Genomic DNA, 20,146 nt, shown 5'->3' on the forward strand with positions numbered 1-20,146 from the left:
CTTTCTGCATATTTTTGTATTAAACTCTCCACTGGTGCCTACCATCTGTCTTCTGTCTGTCTGTCTGTCTGTCTGCCTGGTAGAAACTGGTGCCGTAGACCATTTCATAAGTGGTGCCTCTGCTTCCACATTCTCTTTAACTAGAGCCCCTGCCTGACCAGCTCAACAGACGTTGGGCAGCCCTGCTATGAGTGGTCAAACTATCCTGGCTCTCAAATTTATGTAGACAAATTCACAGTGTTGTTTGCTTGTGATTTATGATTTGTTTTTGAAATTGCAAAATCACTTGGATGTGACCTGCTATTCTCTGAAACCATTCCAGATGTGTTTAAAACTCTGGATTTGTCACATTAAAATTAAAAAAAAAAATAGTAATGGTTAATATTGAAGAAAGAGAGTTGATCAGTACTTTTGGGTTTGGCACACTATCTTGGACCATCTTGCACATTTTTTTGGTTCAGCAAAATTTGTTTGGCCAAGCATTTCCCCCTTAATTTTTAAACCCCTGAGTACTTCAGGGGAAACTTAATCCATATGTTTCTGGTTCACTGCCTCTTAAATCGTCAAAATGTTGTTTTCCAAAAACTTTTTAGTGCTGAAAGAGGTTTATCAGACACTACACAAGTTCTCAAAAGTGTTTTTTACCTCAACTTTTAGATCCCACTGGACATGAACTCAAACTCGTAGAGCTTGGTTCTAAATTTAACATCAACAAAACTTGACTGAGATCCAAAGCAGCCTGACTGCAGTTAGCTTTTGAAAAGTACTACATTATTGGAAGAACACATGTGTTGAATGGAATGTACAAATAAAAGCACACCAAAAAGGCAAAGTTTGAGGGATTGATGGCAAGCCTTCCAAGGAATGACTGTTGTGTAAATTTCTATTTGATTAGCTTTCCTTTACTTGTTAATTCTCCCAGCCATTTCTCCTGGACCCCTCAGCTCCATTGTATCCTGGGTAATTCCATTTCATATATAAAAAAAAGGAAATTAAAAAAAAAAAAAACAAGTATTCTGATAATCTTGTCAGAATGAAAAGGATAAGGAAAAAGAAGAATTTATTGTCTAGAATGCCTCTTGTAATTTCCATAATTCACTAAAAAATTCATTCACTGCCAGTTTATTTGATTTAACATCATCCAAAGTGTAAGGTTACATGGAATAAATAGCTAATTGGGTTAATTTAATAGCAGGTTAAATCTTTCTTTTATTTTGTCTAAAAGGCACATTAAAATAGTGCAATTTTCAAGTGGTCTTGGAAATCTAAAGTAGAGTTTCTTGATAAAAAAATATATAGCTTTCCCACTGCTGGGTTTATAGTGGGAGTTTCTGGCACACTTCCAGTTCACCGCGTGAAAATCTAAGCTGCCTGTATAAGTGCAGAATTTAGTGTTGGGTCTTAAGGTTTTGTTTGGCATCTTGCCAAAGATGTTATGCATTTAGCTGGGAAAATTGCCTAGAATTTAATTGAGAGGAAAACACTAATATACAACCTCCCCCCTTACGAAAAAAAAAAAAAAAAAAGCCATGGATATGCATACGGTGCTGTTCATTGACAAGATTTGTATGTATACAATGAAGACTTATAGTAAAGTCGATCCCAAGATTGCTAAGGATGGATTTTCACTGATTATCCACCCACCATGTATCTGTTCCTTTGTGAATGTTTAGAGTCTCTCTGGGTTCAGGCTTGCCCCACTGTGCCCACTCATTAGAGGCACGAGGGGCCTGAAGTCCTTTAAAAATGTCACTGACTGAAGAGTGAGGGATTATTTAGGAATTTGGGAGAGGACATATATCCCAACTCTTATTTAAATGTTTTTAAAAGGGATGTTCTGGTGCAGGATCATGGGCTTGTCTCTCCACATAAGATGGGTGGAATTTGCTCTGCCTTCAGCTCAGGTCATGATCTCAGGGTCCTGGGATCCAGCCCAGAGTCTGCTCCCGGCTCAGCGGGGAGCCTGCTTCTCCCTTTCCCTCTGCCCCTCCCCCACATTGGGGTGTGTGTGTGTGTGTGTGTGTGTGTGTGTGTGAGCACATGCTCTCTCTCTAATATAAATAAATAAATAATAAATAAATAAATAAAATCTTTTTAAAAAAAATAATAATAAATGCTCTTAAAAGGGACGTTCTGGTGCAGGATCACGGGCTTGTGTCTCCAGAAAAAATGGATGGAATTTGCTCTGGATCCTCCTATGAAGGGAACCAAAGGCCTCGCGTGAACCCCTCCTGCCCCCCGAGTTGCCACCAGCAGCTGAGTCAACCCTCAGGCTTGGACTCTTCCCAGACGAGGGAACCTGTCTTGCTCGGGCCTCCGTGACTTTTTCCGTTGCCAGCAGTCTCAGGACCTGAATCGTGCGGCCCTGGCGGCTACCCCTGGCAGCTAGCTTGTGCTTTCTCTCAAGTGCTTTTTCCTAGACTTCTCATTAATGTGTGATTTTTTTTTTCCATCCCTGGCATAACCCCCCTACTTGTTCTTCCTTTTCTGACCAATAATCGTGACAGAACTAATCGAGTTCCCGAGGAATTCACAGCCGTATTTCCTTCTTCAAAATGAAAGTAAAGAGCGTCGGTTGTATATTTTTGTTTATTGTACTGAGTCCATTAAGTGTCTATGGGGGACCCCACCCGCGCCGCAATGCCAGGGTAGTAATGAAGTCCCAACTCCCCCTCCCTTCCGTCTGTCCACAGCCTCCTCCTTTCTCAGGGTCGCTTTAAGGCTTGAGTAGAAAAATAACACTTCTCAAAAATGGAGTCCAGCCTGAAGCTAGCAAAGCCTGCTCTTAAACGACAAAGCTCGCAGTAAGTGGGCTCCTTGGTCACTTTCAGAGCCTTTCTTTACGGTTCTCACTGTGGTCTTGAAGAAAGGACTTGAAGGCAGAGGGCAGTAAAGACAGAGGAACAAAGCTGGGGGGTACACTTTGGGCTGGAAAAGGAGGGAAAAGTGATCCTTTAATTAAGACGAGTGTTCTTTTGTACCTGTACTGTATCTTTTTGATGTGTTGAGGTAGAGGGGACATGAGCAAAAGAGAAACAATGTAAGTTTGCTACTGTATGAATTCCTCCTCCTTATACTTAATCCTGTCCTTATTGGGGCCTTGGGTGGAAAGCTGATAATTTCGGTGAGCCCTAAAAGAAAGGCAGGGGCTTGAATTCCTGCCACCATCCCCTTGATAATGAACAGGCCTAATGAATGCCGGTAAGTGGTAGGAATCTGTGACCAGCTGCAATGGGGCAGGTAATACAGCTCAGATTTAATTGGGAGCAGGTATTGGAAGGCTGTATTACTTTAATTGGTGAGGGGTTTTCTAAATGGAAAGGACAAAGTATAATGGACAAATTGTGCAGTACAATAGCACTTAAGCTGGGATTGTATGCATTCGTTAATCTGCTGAGGAATGAGGCAATTCTAAACAATTTTCTCAGTGAAACCAACTCCAGAAAGCTTGTCCCTTTTGTTCTCCCTTGGGAAAATGTAAGATTGAAACAGAAAATACCTTTACCGAGGCAATCATTTGCCACGTGTGGAAAGCGGATACAGCTGTAAACTATGAAAAAGGGATCTTTGTAGTACAATAAAGGATGGAAAAAGAGATAAAGCTTGGGATAAGAGTGAGCCTGTCACTGCATCTAAAGGAGGAATAAAGTGATGGCATTTACAGTGACAGATGAGACTCTAAAGAGAACGCAGGACAGTTTAGAGAGGGAAATTTGATATTTAAAAGAAAGGGCTGTGATAATTAAAAGTAGCATTACATTAAACTGTTACGCATATCATTAATGACAGAAGGAAACTGGTGCCTTTTAAAAAGTTAATGATTCTTATAAAACCACTCTTGAAACCTTACACGTTTAAAAGTCTGTATGAGCATGAACTGGGCCTCACAGGTTGTGTTTCTGATATCCAACTTCCCTTAAAAAGTATAAAAAGCAATGTGACTGGAATTATACTCCAGTAATTGTGTGACATTACCCGCGGAGGAGTGCTCAAGTCCTGTGCTTCCAGAGAAAGGATGGACTGAGACCAGTCATGGAAACGTTGTTATAAAAGGCTCTCTTATTGATATGTGGGTATAAAATGAACCCGCAGGACATTCCCTGTCAAGCTCATGCTATTTGCCTTGTTTTCCTTTGATAATTTATATTTGACAACATCTAAGAGCATATCTATGGAATGGCATTTATGAGGAAAAAAAAAAAATTGCTTCCAGATTTGTGGTTCAGTGACCAGCTCTGATGAGACTGTTTAACCAGATTTTCAACTGGTTTAACTTAATGGTTGTGGGGCAATTGTACTGGAGTTCTTTTAATGGGACTCTTACACTTGTATATTTCATTACAGGTGGGAAAACTGGAAAGATTGAATGTCCTTGGGAGTGCACAGAGGTTTGGCAGTGGGAGAAGAAAAACAAAACGGAGCCTGGTGGGAGTGTTGAGCAGACTTTCCCAAGATCCCAGGTGGGTTTCATGTGCAGCCTAATGTGAAGAACAAGACCGATTCAGCTTTCCACACTGGCTGGAAAGGCCGAATTATCTTACCTCGGCTATTGTTCCCTGCTAGAACCAAATCTACAAAGGTACAGTTTATATAAAGAATTCTTTGGAAGGAAAACTATTTTGTTATCCACACATCTAGATCCCACACACTGGACAGCACCTCCTTTGGCCTCAATCTGCCAAAGTAGAGACCATAATGAAAAAAGCCCCCTAGTGTGAAATCACACTTAGTCTCAAAGAAAAGAATAAAACTTTTCCTGGCCGTTGGTGCATAATGACAGAATCCTGCTTGAAATGTGGTAAGAGATGCCATAAACTATAAGATAAAACTGAATATCAGTCACGCCAAAGCATGTTCACAAAGAATGGTCAAGAGTCTCACCACCTTAGCACATCTAAAAAGATGTTTGTAATCATGGCAATTCAAATTCATTACTGGGATTCTAGGTGAAACAGTTAAATTCTGTCAAATTCCGTGGGGGACAAAGGGTGGGAGTAAGGTAGGGAATTAAAAGTTAGAGTCCCAAGTGATTGTCTATTTTAAGAGTGGTGACTTGTGGAGCATCATAGCCCTCATCTGTACTGAAAAGGCCCCCATGCTTTTAAGTGTGTGTGTGTGTGTGTGTGTGCACGCGTGTGTGTATGTGTGCATACACGCGTGTGTTTATGATTAAAACTGGTGAAATGTGAGTAAGTAATAGACAAGTGTGACAAAGACTCAGAAAAAATGCAATTAGAATAGGTCAAGTTTGTGTGAAACCCATGTTCCTCCTCCCCATTCCCCCAGAATTAAACCAAAGTATTTATGTCCTTTCCTTCCCCCCAGACTGATCTCTCCCTACCAAAAGAATAGGGAAAGAATGTCTCCCTCAGTCAAAGTCCTATACAAATTGTAGCTAAAAACCATTCAACATTGGCAATATCAACTTATACTAAATTGTACTATCCCAAGACCCATTTACACTGGGCATGTAAATAAGAAAGATGAATCTTGATACAAACACACACACACATTTATTGAATACCTACTATGACTTATTTAATGCAGCTAGTTGACATTGTGTTCTTCTTACCTACAATAAAATCAGCAATTGTAGTTTTTTTCTACAACATTCAGTTAGAGGCTTAACAACCATAAATACCAACAAAATAGAGATTTCAGTTAAATTTGGTAAGGGGGAATCATACAGATATAATTATACCCTTTTCTACCATCAAGTTATCCAAAGGTATAGTCACCAAGTGGAAAAGCAAAAATAGAGGGTTGATAGAACTTGGAAGTTTTAGGAAATGAAATCCCACATGTGGGGATAACATCTCCTGGATTTTTTGCTTCTATATCTCTCCATCATTCTTTAATCTGCACTTTATGACAATAGTAATGGCCACAAAGTAACCCCCTATTCTCCTAGTATAAGGAGAAATATTCAATATGGGACATTTAGGTTTAAATTTGATGTTCAATATTTATCATAAATGCTATCCATCTATAGAAACAGAAATTTACATACATACAAATATATGGTTAAAATAAATGTTAGAAGTTACACGATACCACAGACATTAAGTAAAAATAATAATAATAATGAAATCTCCAAGTAGTTTCAGTAAATGCAAAAGAGGTCCTAATTTGGGGAGGCATGTTACCACCTTCAGTGAGAATAAAAGATAAAAGAGTTTGGGAATCTCACTGAAGAAGCTTTTTGCTCTTAATCTTATGAAACATCCCTGTGTATAGGTATGCATGGCCAGTAAAGTAAATCATAAAGTCACAATATTAAATATCATCATTATTTGTGTATTTAGCTAAGATATATGTAGATATAATGAACTATATTAATTTCATAATGCCTGTGCATCTGTCTGATACATTTAAAAAATGAATTGTATTCATCCATCAACATCGGATAGTCTCTGAAATCTCACAAAGTGAATACTAACAGACTGTTCTATTTTGACATCATTCAACTATGTCTGGAGCATATACAAATTTTGTGCTTTTTTGCGAGATGTAATTAATCAATGGAATGAAAAGACCTTCCCATGGGAAACGCTCTTCAACTGTTTGGAATAGAAATTGAAACTTGAGAAATGAAGAGAAAACAAGCAAAAAAATATTGGACCTTCTTTAGGTTAAAAAAACAAAACAAAACAAAACTGTAGGGAGTTGCAAATAAGACCTTGTGCATGAAATTAGGATTCTACAAGTTCTGCCCACTTCGCAAAAAGGGCAAAGAAAATATCTACTCCACCATCCCATAATAGAAGAAAATTGGCTTTCACTTTTTGAAGTTCTAGTGTGGAAAACTTTTCTATGAGCAGTAGAAGCACTAAATCTATGCCACACTCAATTCTTGGGGCTGGAATTCATTTTAACTTGGGACGCTTTTATATGAATATCTCAAAGTGTATATCCCAACAGGTATAGTAGAAGCAAAGACAAAACTGTCTGTAAGATAATTCTACAATACAGAGCACCCAGGAACCTGTGGAAAAAATAATGCCCCTGAGGATTAGCTTATGATTTAAAGATACAAACCACATAAAGAAATTTACCAGCATTGAAAGTGTCAGCAGATACAACAGATAGAATTGCTATCCTCAAATACAAAAATTAATGTAATATTTTAAAAATGAGCTTAAAATAATTATGTTGGACACCTGGGTGGCTCAGTTGGTTAAGCATCTGCCTTTGGCTCAGGTCACTATCCCAGGGTCCGTGGATCCAGTCTCTAGTCCTGCATCAGCCTCCCTGCTCAGTGGGAAGTCGACTTCTCCCTTTGCCCCTCCCACCTCCCCACTCATGCATGTGCACTCTCTCTCTCAAAAATAAATAAAATCTTTAAAATAATTATGTTTAAATTTGGTAGAGAAATAAAAGTTGGAATGGAAATCACAGTGAAAGAATAGCAGGTTTGGGGGGAAAATAAGAATTTTAAAAGAACCACATAAAACCCCACTGTTATATATGAGCTCAATTAATAAACAAAGAAAGTATACTTACATCTTCAGTTCCAAGATATGTCTAACATATATATGCTCATAGAAAAACAAACTAATGAACTCATTATGTCTTTTATGTTTTTTTTTCATAGATGTTGAAATTTAAAGAGTGGCAACTTATAAACAACATTATGTAATCACTGAAAACAGCCAGCAACAATGAAAGTAAAAAAAGACGTGGCCATAAAATGTTGAACTTGATTATGGAGATGCTGGCCCCCTCCTAGAGGTCTCAGAACATGACGAGGGAATAAATAAAAGGTTTCTAGATGTGTCAAAATGGGGATTCTTGGAAGAGTGGTGTCAGCAAAATGGTGGATCAAGAAGCTTCATTCTCTTCTTCCTCAAACATAAACAAGAAGGACAACAACAGTAAGAAACAACCAGGAACTGTGGGAACCAACTTTGTAGGAGTTGTGGCACATAATCAGAGGTTTACAGCAGTCAAGCAAATGTTCAGTCAAGAAAAAGCTATCTTCAAAATGTTAAGGAAGTTTTGTAATGTTTCTAGTCTTCATTCCTTCACCCCCTCTAAGCACAGAGCAGTCTTGATTTTGAGCAATGCAAGCCTGGTTACTTGTTATTCTCCCTGAACCAGAAGAAGCAGAACAGACTTGATTTGCAAATTATTGTGTATATTCATTCTCACTTGGCTGGGACGTACTTGAGTTAACTGACTTGCTCCTCTTCATCTCACATAACCAGGAACATAGGTAGGAGAAGCCACCAGCACTGCCCATAAAAGCTAGAAAGACAACAAATCCACAGACATCAAGGGCAAGAAATTCTGAGTGGAGATCTACCATAGATCATCTAAAACCAAGAGGCAAAACTGGGTGAGACTCTTTGAGGAATTAGAACATTCAAAAACTACATTGGAAACTGCATATACAGGAAAAATTAGAAAGTCATGTGCATGCCAGGCAAGACACATGCTCAAAAGTCCTAAGAAGACCTTAAACTTTCTCCTCAGCTCTTTCCTCATTCACAACAAGCCTAGCTAATTGGTAAAAGCATACACCCACAGAGAGCTGGTTTGTAAAGCCTGAAAGAGAGGGTTATCCTTTTTTTTTTTCTTTTTTGCTGTATTTTTGTTTGTCTCTTTCAGCTCCTGGCATTCAAGAAAATCTCTGTCAAAACATTTGCTGAACACAAGTTAAAGGAACAGAGACAGTGAGTACACACACCAAAGAACCATCTTTGAAAAAAAGAGTTTGTAAAAGTCTCAAAACAAATGGACTACAACAGCCTTCAATTATCAAAACAACAACAAACAAACAAACAAAAAACAGAAAACCCTAGGGAATACAGAATATTTGAAGTACATTATAAAAATCAAATACCAATTTTCAACAAAAAAATCACAAAGCATACAGTAAAACAGATTTTGGTTCATTCAAAGGAACAAAATAATTAATTGACAGAAACAGTCCCTGAGGTAGCCCAGATACTGGACTTACTAAACAAAGACTGTGAAACAACTGTCTTAAATTGGCTCAAACAGATAAGCATGGACAAGGAACTAAAGGAATTCCAGGACATAATATATAATATATAAATTATAATATATAATTTAATCCCATATAAAAGGAGGATATCTGCAAACACATAGAAATGATAAAAAGAGAATCACACAGAAATTCTGGAGCTGAAAAATGTAATCACTGAAATTCAAACTTTACTAGAGGGGTTCAACAGCAGATTTACAAAACAATCTATCTTGAAGATAGAACAATTGAGTTATTCAGTCTGAGGTGCAGAAAGTAAAAAAAAAAAAAAGAATGAACAAAAGTGAACAGAACTCAACGGAATTGTGGGGCACCATCAAGCAAACTAACAAATGCAAATGGGAATAGCAAAAGAGGAGAGAAAGGGGAAGAATGATTATTCTTTTTTAATTATGGCCAAATTATTTTCAAAAAGAAAGAAAGAAATTAATCTACAAATCAAAAAAACTCAATAAATGCCAAGTACAATAAACCCAACAAGATCCTAACTGAAATAAATTATAATCAAATTGTTGAAAGCCAATGAAAATATCAAATTTTAGATGCAGAGAAGTGATATGATATATGAAGGATCCTCAATTTGATTACCCACCAATTTCTCATCAGAAACGTGGAGGCAAAAAGGTAGTGGAATAAGGTGCCCAAAGGGAAAAAAACAAAAACAAAAACAACAAACAAAAAACCTGCCAACTGAGAATTCTATATCTGGCAAAATTGTCCTTCTCCAATGAGGGAACAATTATGACATTCTCAGATTAAAAAAAAAAAAAAAAAAAGAAAGAAAAGAAAAGCTGAGGAAGTTTATTACTACTAGACCTGTCCTATAAGAAATGCAACCTTTGGGTTGCAGTGAAAAGACACTAGATAGTAATTTGAAGCAATACCAAGATGTAAAATCTCTGGCAAAGTAAATATGTAAGCAAGTAGAAAAGTCACTATTATTATAACTTTGGTTTGTAACTCATACTTTTCATTATCTACAGGACTTAAAAGAAAAATATTAAAAAAATTTTAAATCTGTTATTAGGCACACAATATATAAATATATAATTTGTGAGATCAATAATATAAGGGGAGGATTGAACTTTATAGGAGTAGATTTACATATTCAATTGAGGTTAAGTTGGTATTCATTCAAATTAAAAGGTTATAAAAAAAAGACAACCTACTGAATGGGAGGAGATATTTGCAAATGATATATCCAATGATTTAATATCCCAAATATATAAAGAACTTATACAACTCAGCACACACACACACAAAAATCCAATTAAAAACTGGGCAGAAAACATGAGCAGACATTTCTCCAAAGAAGACATATAGATGGCAAATAGACAGATGAAGAGAAGCTCATCATCACTGATCATCAGGGAAATACAATCAAAACCAAAAGGAGATATCATCTCACACGTGTCAGAATGGCTAAAAAAAAAAAAAAAAAAAAAATTACAAAAAAAAAAAGACATAAGAAACAGCAAGTGTTTGATGAGGATATGGAAAAAAAGGAACCCTCATGCCATGTTGATAGGAATGTGAACTGGTGTAGGGACTGTGGAAAATGGTATGGAGTTTCTTCAAAATTAAAAATAGAATTACCATATGACCCAGTAATTCCACTACTGGGTATCTACCCAAAGAATATGAAAATACTAATTCAAGAAGATATGTGCATCTCTATGTTTTTAGCAGCATTATTTACATTGCCAAATTATGGAAGCAACCCAAGTATGATAGATAGATAGATAGATAGATAGATAGATAGATAGATAGATAGATGATAGATAGATAGATGATAGATGATAGATAGATGATAGATGATAGATAGATAGATAGATAGATCTTCTTTATCCATTCATCTATTGAGATAGATAGATACATAAATATATACATAAATACACACACACAGTGGAGTATTTCTCAATCATAAAAAGAATGAAATATTGCCCTTTGCAACCAACATTGGGTCTAGAGAGTATAATGCTAAGTGAAGTAAGTCAGTCAGAGAAAGACAAATACATGATTTTATTCATGTGGAATTTAAGAAAAAAAAGAAAAAAGAAACAAACAGACTCTTAACTATAGAGAAAAACCGGTGGTTATCAGAGGGGAGGTGGGTGGGGGGATGGCTGAAGTAGGTGAAGGGGATTAAGAGTACACTTATCGTGATGAGTGTATAAAATTGTTGAATCACTCTATTGTACATCTGAAACTAATATAACACTGTTGATTACACTGGAATTTAAAAAAATAATAATTTAAAACCAATTTAATAGTTGTAGATTTAGGATGTTATATGTAATCCCCATCATAACCACAAATAAAATACCTATAAAATATACACAAAAGGAAATAGAGAACAAAACACGTCATTACAAAAAAAAAAAAAAAGCACTAAACCAAAAGATGACATTAATAGAGGAAATTAAGGACAAAAAAAGGCATTAGACATACAGAAAATGAATAGCAAATGGCAGACAGGCTTCCTTATAAATAATTACTTTAAATGTAAATGAACTAAAACTCCTGTTCAAAAATCATAGATTGGCAGAATGGATGGAAATCCAATCCAATTATATACTGTCTTCAAGAAGCTTTCAATCTATGTCACAAATAATTTGAAAGTGAAAGGATAAACAAAAACAGTCAATGCCAATAACGACTAAAGTAGAGCTGGGCAGCTACACAAATCTCAGATAAAAGAGACTTTAAGTCAAAAATTGGTACAATGAAGAAGGACATTGTAGAATAATAAAAAGGTCAATTCACTAAGAGGATATAACAATTATAAACACACACACACCAAATTTCATAGCCACGATATATATGCTGCAGCATTTACAGATTTGAAGGAAGAAACAGAAAATTACATAATAGTAGATGGGGATTTCAAAACTCCCAATCTCAATTATGGATAGAAAATGAGACAAAAGATCAATAAGGAATCAAAAGACTTGAAAACGCTATACACCAATTAAATCTAACAGACACATATAATCTACCCAACAAGAGCAGAATACTTTTCTCAAGTGCATATGAAACGTTCTCCAGTATAGAACATAAGTTAAACAACAAACAAGTCTTAAGAAATTTTAAAAGACTGAAATCATACAGGGTATCATTTCTGATCACAATAGATTGAAGCTAGAAACCGATTTATAAAAGGAAACTGCAAAATTCACAAGTGTGTGGAAATTAAACATAACACCTTTAAACAACAAATTGGTCAAAGAAAAAGAACAGAGAAATTATGAAAGTATTTTCAGACAAACAAAAACACAGCATACCAAAACTTTGGAGTTGCAGCACAAGTAGTGCTAAGAAGGAAATTCATAACAATAAATGCATACATTAAAAAGAAAAATGTCTTGGGACGCCTGGGTGGCTTAGTCAGTTAAGCATCTGCCTTTGGCTTGGGTCATGATTCCAGGGTCCTGGGATCGAGTCCCACATCGGGCTCCCTGCTCAGCAGGGAGCCTGCTTCTCCCTCTGTCTGCCACTCCCCCTACTTGTGCTCTCTCCTCTCTCTCTCTTCCTGTCTCTGACAAATAAGTAAATAAAATCTTAAAAGAAAAATGTCTCAAATCAATAATGTAACTTTATAATTTAAGGAACTAGAAAAATTAATAGAATGATGGGAAAAAAAACCTTGATAATCTCAACTGATGCAGTAAAAGCATTTGACAAAATTCAATACCCTTTCTTGATGAAAATACTCAATAAAGTGGGAATAGTAGGAAAACTCCTCAACATAATAAATGCCGTATATAACCCCCCATCCCCACCAGCTAACATCATATTCAATGCTGAAAGAAAAAAAGGCTTCCTTCAAGATCAGAAATAAGACAAGGATACCTGCCCTTGTCACTTCTAGTCAACACAGTATTGAAAATTCTAGTCAGAAATACAGGCAAGAGAAAGAAATAAAAGGCATTCAAATTGGAAGGAAAAAAGTAAAATTATCTCTGTTCACAGATGACATTATTTATCTGTAGAAAACCATAAAGATTTCAGGGTGTCTGGGTGGCTCAGTTGGTTAAGCTTCTGCCTTTGGCTCAGGTCATGATCCCGGGCTCCTGGGATTGAGCCCCACATCGGGCTCCCTGCTCAGTGGGGAGCCTGCTTCTCCCTCTCCCTCTGCTGCTCACCCTGCTTGTTCTCTCTCTCTTCCTCTGTAAACTAAATAAATAAAATCTTAGAGAAAAGAACAAAGAAAACCATAAAGATTTCACACAGACACACACACACACACAACTGTTGGAACTTAATAAATTCAGCAAGGTCACAGGACACAAAATCAACACACAAAAACAGTTGTTGCTATACACTAACAACGAACAACATGAAAAGGAAACCAAGAAACAAATTTCATTTACAATAGCATCAAAAAGAATTAAATACTTATAAATAAAATTAAACATGGAAGTAAAGGACTTGTACTGAAAACTACAGAACACTGCTGAATGATTAAACCATAAGTGAAAAGACAGCCCATGTTCATGGATTGGAAGACAGTTTTATTAAGATGACAACACTACCCAAAGCAATCTACAATTTACAGCAGAAATCTACATAAATCAGATCTACAGAAATCTCTGTAAAAACTTCAATGGCATTGTTTTTCAGAAATAGAAAAACCCATCCTGAAATCCATATGGAATCTCAAGGGACTTCATATAGTGAAAGCAGCCTTGAAAAAGAAGAACAAATTTGGTGGACTCATACTTCCAAATTTTAAAACGTACTTCAAAACCATAGTTTTTAAAACAATGTTCTACTGGCATAAGGACAGAAATATAGACCAATAGAATAAAATAGAGATTCCCAGAAATATTGATTTGAACAAGGGTGCCAACACCCTGTCCAGATGGGGGATTTGATGGAGGAAAGGACATGCTTTTCAACAAATGGCGCTAGCAAACTTGGATATCCAAATGAAAAAGAATGAAACTGGACATGCAATGTACACCACCATATACAAAAATTAACTCAAAATATGTCAAACACCTAAACATAAGATCTAAAAACAAAACAAAACAAAAAACAAACAAAAAACAAAAACTACACAAAGGCAAGAAAACATAAAGGCAAAAATTCATGACATTGGGTTTGCCAGTGATTTCTTGGATATCATCCTGAAAGCACAGGTAACAAAAGAAAAAAAATGATATTAGACTTTATCAAAATTTTAAGTATTATTATTTTTTTTATTTAAAATGTTTGTGCATCAAAGACACTATCAAGTGAGTGAAGAGACAATCATGGAGTGGGTTATAACCCCTAAAACTTAACAAGTTAAAAAATGTACAATGGGAGATGAAACATGAGAGACTATGGACTCTGAGAAATAAACTGAGGGTACTAGAGGGGAGGGGGTGGGGGGATGGGTTAGCCTGGTGATGGTTATTAAAGAGGGCACGTCCTGAATGGGGCACTGGGTGTTATACGCAAACAATGAATCATGGAACACTACATCAAAAACTAATGATGTAATGTATGGTGATTAACATAACATAATAAAAAATATATATACAGTGGACAAAGAATTTGAATAGATATTTCTCCAAAAAGATATACAAATGGGCAAAAAGCACATGAAAAGATGCTTTAATTCAGTAGTCCCTATGGGGTGCCTGGGTGGCTCAGTTGTTAAGCGTCTGCCTTCGGCTCAGGTCATGATCCCAGGGTCCTGGGATCGAGCCCCTCATCGGGCTCCCTGCTCCGTGGGAAGCCTGCTTCTCCCTCTCCCACTCCCACTGCTTGTGTTCCCTCTCTCGCTATGTCTCTCTCTGTCAAATAAATAAATAAAATTAAAAAAAAATCAGTAGTCCCTAGCAAATGCAAATCAAGATGATTATGAGACGTACCTTCACACCCATTAAGGTGAATATTAAAAAACCAACAAACAAGAAATAACAAATGTTGGAGAGAATGTGAAGAAATCAGAACACCCGTGCATTGTTGGTGCAAAGGTCAGATGGTATCACCGCTGTGGAAAATAGTGTAGTGTTTCCTCAAAAAGTGAAAGCTTCAAGTACCATATTATCCATTATATATTATATACCCAGAAGTATATATACCCCAAAGAATTGAAAGCAGGGACTCAAACAGAACATATACACTGATGTTCATAGCAGCTTTCATAGCCAAAAGTTACGACCAGCCCAAAGTCCACAAGCTGATGAATGGCAAACAAAATGTGCTGTATACATACAATTGTGAAGTGTTCAGTCTTAAAATGAATACAGGTATAATACATGCTACATCATGGATGGACCTTGAAAACATTATGCTAAGTGAAATAAGTCAAAAACAAATGGACCAATATGGTATGATTCCACTTATAGGAGGTACCTAGGATATGCAGACTAATAGGGAAAAAAAGTAAAATAGATACTGACTAGGGACTCTGGGGAGGGATAAATGGGTAGTTTTTGTTTAATGGGTTCATAGTTTCTGTTTGGTGTGATGACAATGTTTTGGAAATGAATAGTGGTGATGGTTGCACACCATTGTGAATGTACTTAATGCCACTGAATTATACACTTAAAAATAGTTTAAAGGCAAATTGTATGTTGTACATATTTTACCACACACACACACAAAGGAAACCCTTTTCACTCCTCAGCAATATAATGCAAAGCAACAATAGAATCCTGTTTCTGAAAGTGTCCAACATTCTAGTCTTAACAATTAAAATCCAGCAATTCCTTGAGCCAGAAGTGGCCTTAACAACTGGGATGCAGTGATTTTAAGTGAACTAAATGGTTCTAGATAGAAGAGAAAAGGTGATTTTTTTGAGCATATATCAGATGTTAAAACAACTTTCTATTTAACATTTTAATTGAGATTGTAGCCATTGTAAAAAGGAAAATAATAATAATAAAAAATAGAGATAGCCATATTAGAAAGTATGAAGTACAATTGTCTTTATTCACAGATGAAATTGCCATTTGTGTAAAAAATCTTAAGGAGTCCACAATAAAACTTAATGAAGGAAATCAGCATGATTACCCATGGAGGATCAATAAACAAAAAGCAAGTATTTCTATAAATCAGTAACAATCAATCCAAAATGAAATTAAGAATTCCATTTGCAAAATCATCAAAAATAATAAATTGCTCAGGAATAGATTTAACAAAAGAAGAGCAAGACTTTTATACGCTGAAAACTACAAAACATTCCATGAGACATTCAAGAGAATTTACCTAAGCGGAGACACTCCATATTTTTGGATTGAAAGTCAATATTTTCATGATGTCAACTTTTCTCTAAATTGGTTTATAGATTGAACACCCCCTGTATCAAAATCTCAGGGGTTTTTGCTTGTTTCTTTTGTTTTGTTTTTCAAAAATGGACAAGCTGATCCTTAAATTATTAAAGAATTGCAAAGGACCTAGAATAGCCAAAACAAGTTTGAAAAGGAAGAGTCAAGTAGTAGGACTTGCACTTTCCAATTTAAAAATTACTATCAAGCTGCAGTAAGCAAGACAGAGTACAACTCGTGTGAGGATAGACATATGGATCAATGGTACAGCATTGAGGGTCCTGGCATAAACACTTACATTTATGGCCAATTGATTTTCAACAAAGGTGTCAAGGCCATTCAATGAGGAAAGGACAGTCTTTTATATAACTTACACGGGGACAATTGGATGTCCACATGTCAAAAGATTAATGTAGACTCTCCCATCCCATCATACACAACAACTAACACAAAAATGAATCAGACCTAATGTAAAAGCCAACCCTGTAAAACTTTAGAAGAAAACAGAAGAAAATCTTTGTGACATGGGTTCAGGGGGAAAGATTTAGATACCAAAAGCACCAGTCATAACAACAAGGAAGAAAGATAAATTGGAATTCATTATCTTTTTTAAATTAAGCTTTGAAAGGTACCATCAAGAAAATAAAAGATACAAACTGAAAGAAAATATATGTAAACCGCATGTTTGATAAAGGACTTGTTTATAAAATATATAAAGAACACTTACAATACAGCAACAACAATAATAATAACCCCAATTTAAAAATGGGTAAAATATTTGGATAGATATTTCCCTAAAGAAGATATATGGGTGGCTAGCAGTCACATGAAAATATACAAACCTCTTACTTATTACGGAAATGCAAACTAAAGAAACAAGAGATACAATTTCACACCCACTAGAAAGGTGTTGTTGTCGTTGCTTGTTTGCTTTTTTAAAGACAACACAAAATGTTGACAAGATGTGAAGAAACTAGAACCCCCATATATTACTGGTGAAAGTATGTAATGGTTTAGCCACTTTGACAAAGTTTGGCATGTAATTTTAAGTTAACATAAGCTTTTCAAATAACCCACCAATTCCACTCCTAGGTATTTTCTCCATCCTCCCCAACTAGACAAAATACTATTTTACATCTTACTATGGCATTTGCTAGTACTGTGTTTGGTTTCTCTCTGTTAATGATGAATATATATTCCAATATCACAAGATTCCATGATTGTACTCAAGCCACGTAACTTCATTGAAAAGTAAATAAAAGAAGGGCACAATAAAAATGTCATAGGGATTTCAGTATGGAAGGGATTATATCCCTTAGGAGTTCTCAGGAATGCATTAAGCTCATGAGACTGAAAGGGACCAAGAAAAGTGGATATGATCTTGAAGTTTGATGGATAGCACAGATTCTTGATATTATAGATATTCATAAGAAAAGGCAGAGAAGAGAAAATCCCCAGTGCATGTTCAGAAAACAGCAGTTACTGCAATTTTCAAAGAGTAGGTCTCTAAAAGAAAAGTGTGGTAGTTGGGCAGGTGAACTCCAACTGGTGAGAGAACACCATACACTTCAAGGCAATCTCTTGAATGCATAGAAGGATCCCATTAGTTTAAGAACCAAAGTTAACATATATTTGAATAAGGAATTTACATCTCACTAAAGAAGTATTACAGGTATTATTATTATTTCAAGGTTCCTGAAACTTTCCAATAAGCATATTTTATTTCTTCCAGTAATCATATAATAATCATATTTAGAGTCTGTTGTGAATTCTTATTTTACTTTCATGGAAGTTGATAGATTATTGTTATGACATGTATTTAGAAATAGGCACAAGCAATATTTCCATGTACATTCATCTTTTTTTATAGATTTATTTATTAATTTATTTGAGAAAGAGAGAGCTCATACAGAGGAAGAGGGAGAAGCAGGCTTCCCGCTGAGGAGGGAGCCCAATGTGGGGCTCAATCCCAAGGCCCTGGGATCATGACCTGAGCCAAAGGCAGACGCTTAACCAACTGAGCCATCCAGGCGCCCATCCATGTACATTCATCTTAACATGTGATAAAAATAATATATAATTAATTTCACCTTGGTCATCAGTGAAAATATTCACTGAACTTAAAATAAACCATTGAGTAATAAGAATAATACAACTAGGGGGGCGGAGCAAGATGGCGGAGGAGTAGGAGACCTGGATTTCCTCTCCTCTCAGGAATTCAGCTGGATAGGGATCAAACCATTCTGAACACCTACAAACTCAACAGGAGATCAAAGAAAAGAAGAGCAACAACTCTCTGAACAGAAAAGCGACCACTTTTTGGAAGGTAGGACGTGTGGAGAAGTGAATCCGAGGCGATATTCGGGAGGATAGACGGCGGGGGAGGGGCCTCCGACGGCCGCTTCTGGCAAGTGATAGAGCCACGGAGCACAAAATCGGAACTTTTAAAAGTCTGCTCCGCTGAGGGACGTCACTCTGGTGGCGAAGTGGGTGGTGGAACCCTCGCGGGACAGTGTGGTCTCAGGACCCTCGGGGTCACAGAAAGACCGGGGGTGCCTGAGTGCAGCAGAGCTCCCAAGTATCGGAGCAGGGAAGCCGGCTGCAGAGACGGAGCCCAGGCGCGGGCTCTCAGCTCGGGGCTGCTATAAACCGTGATCCGCGGCACAGTCGGGCCACAGCTCCTCCAGCAGGGACCCAACAAACGGCAGATCCGGGGAGACTCACCTTCTTCCCCCGGGAGGAGAGGTGCGGGAGCGCACCGCGGGGATCTGCTGGGTTTGGAGACTCCACCAGGGGTCGGGTGCCAGATAGAAAGGCGCGGTCACAGGCCGGGTGAGCGCGGAGTGTGGCCGGAGACCGGGGAGACGGGAGTGACTGACGGCTTTTCTCTGGGGGCTTGCTGAGGAGCGGGACCCCGAGTTCTCGGCTCCGCCGGGGCGGAGACTGGGAGGCTGCCATTTTCACTCTCCGCCTCCAAAGCTGTACGGAAAGCTTGCAGGGAACAAAAGCTCCGGAGAGCAAACCCGAGCAGATTACTTAGCCCGGACGGCAAGGGCGGGGCAATTTTGCCTCCGGCAAAGACATTTGGGAACCACGGCAACAGGTCCCTCCCCCAGAAGATCAGCAAGAACAGCCAGCCAAGACCAAGTTTACCGATCAATGAGAACGGCAGAACTCCGGCGCTAGGGGAATACAGCACATAGAATTCATGGCTTTTTTACCATGATTCTTTAGTCTTTCAAAGTTAATTATTTTTTTTAACTGTCTTTTTTTCTTTTTTCCTTTTTTCTTTTTTTTTGAATTTTTCTTTTTCCCTTTTTCAACCAACATCTTATCAATCCCTTTTTTAAAAAAAAACATTTTTATTTTTCATTTTTAAAGTCATATTCTATCCCTTCATAGTAGTTACCCGTATTTTTGGCATATATATATAAGTTGTTCTCTCTTTAAAATCTTGAGATAGTTTCTTCTAACAGATCAAAATATACTCTAAATCTCTAGTGTATGGTTTTTTTCTACTCCCCTGCCTGATCACATTCTCTCCCTTTTTTCTTTCTTTCTTTTTTTTTTAATCCTCTTCTTTCTTTTTTCAAACAACTTATCAAATCCTTTTTTAAAATTTTTTATAATTTCCATCTTTACAGTCATATTCCATCCCTTCATCATATCAACCCTTATTTTTGTACATATATAAGTTTTTCTTTCTTTAAAATTTTGGGAGGGACTTTCTTTTAACAGACCAAAATACACCCAAAATCTAGTGTGTGGCACTGATCTATAATCCAGCCTGATCATATTTGATCACATTCTGTTTTTGTTTTGTTTTGTTTTGTTCTGCTTTTGTTTGTTTTTATCTTTATCTTTTTCTTTT

The 20,146-nt window shown here is 36.9% G+C and overlaps 1 long non-coding RNA gene across 1 annotated transcript; it reads left to right on the forward strand.

Moving 5' to 3' along the window:
• The first annotated feature begins 2,751 nt into the window (after positions 1-2,751).
• LOC116641660 lies at positions 2,752-7,744 on the forward strand. The gene is made up of 3 exons (XR_004301217.1): positions 2,752-2,804; positions 4,345-4,460; positions 7,595-7,744. It is a non-coding gene; the product is annotated as an uncharacterized LOC116641660 (long non-coding RNA).
• Positions 7,745-20,146: the final 12,402 nt, after the last annotated feature.

This window comes from Phoca vitulina, unplaced genomic scaffold (assembly GCF_004348235.1).
Source record: "Phoca vitulina isolate PV1807 unplaced genomic scaffold, GSC_HSeal_1.0 scaffold22, whole genome shotgun sequence".
Classification (NCBI taxonomy): Eukaryota; Metazoa; Chordata; class Mammalia; order Carnivora; family Phocidae; genus Phoca; species Phoca vitulina.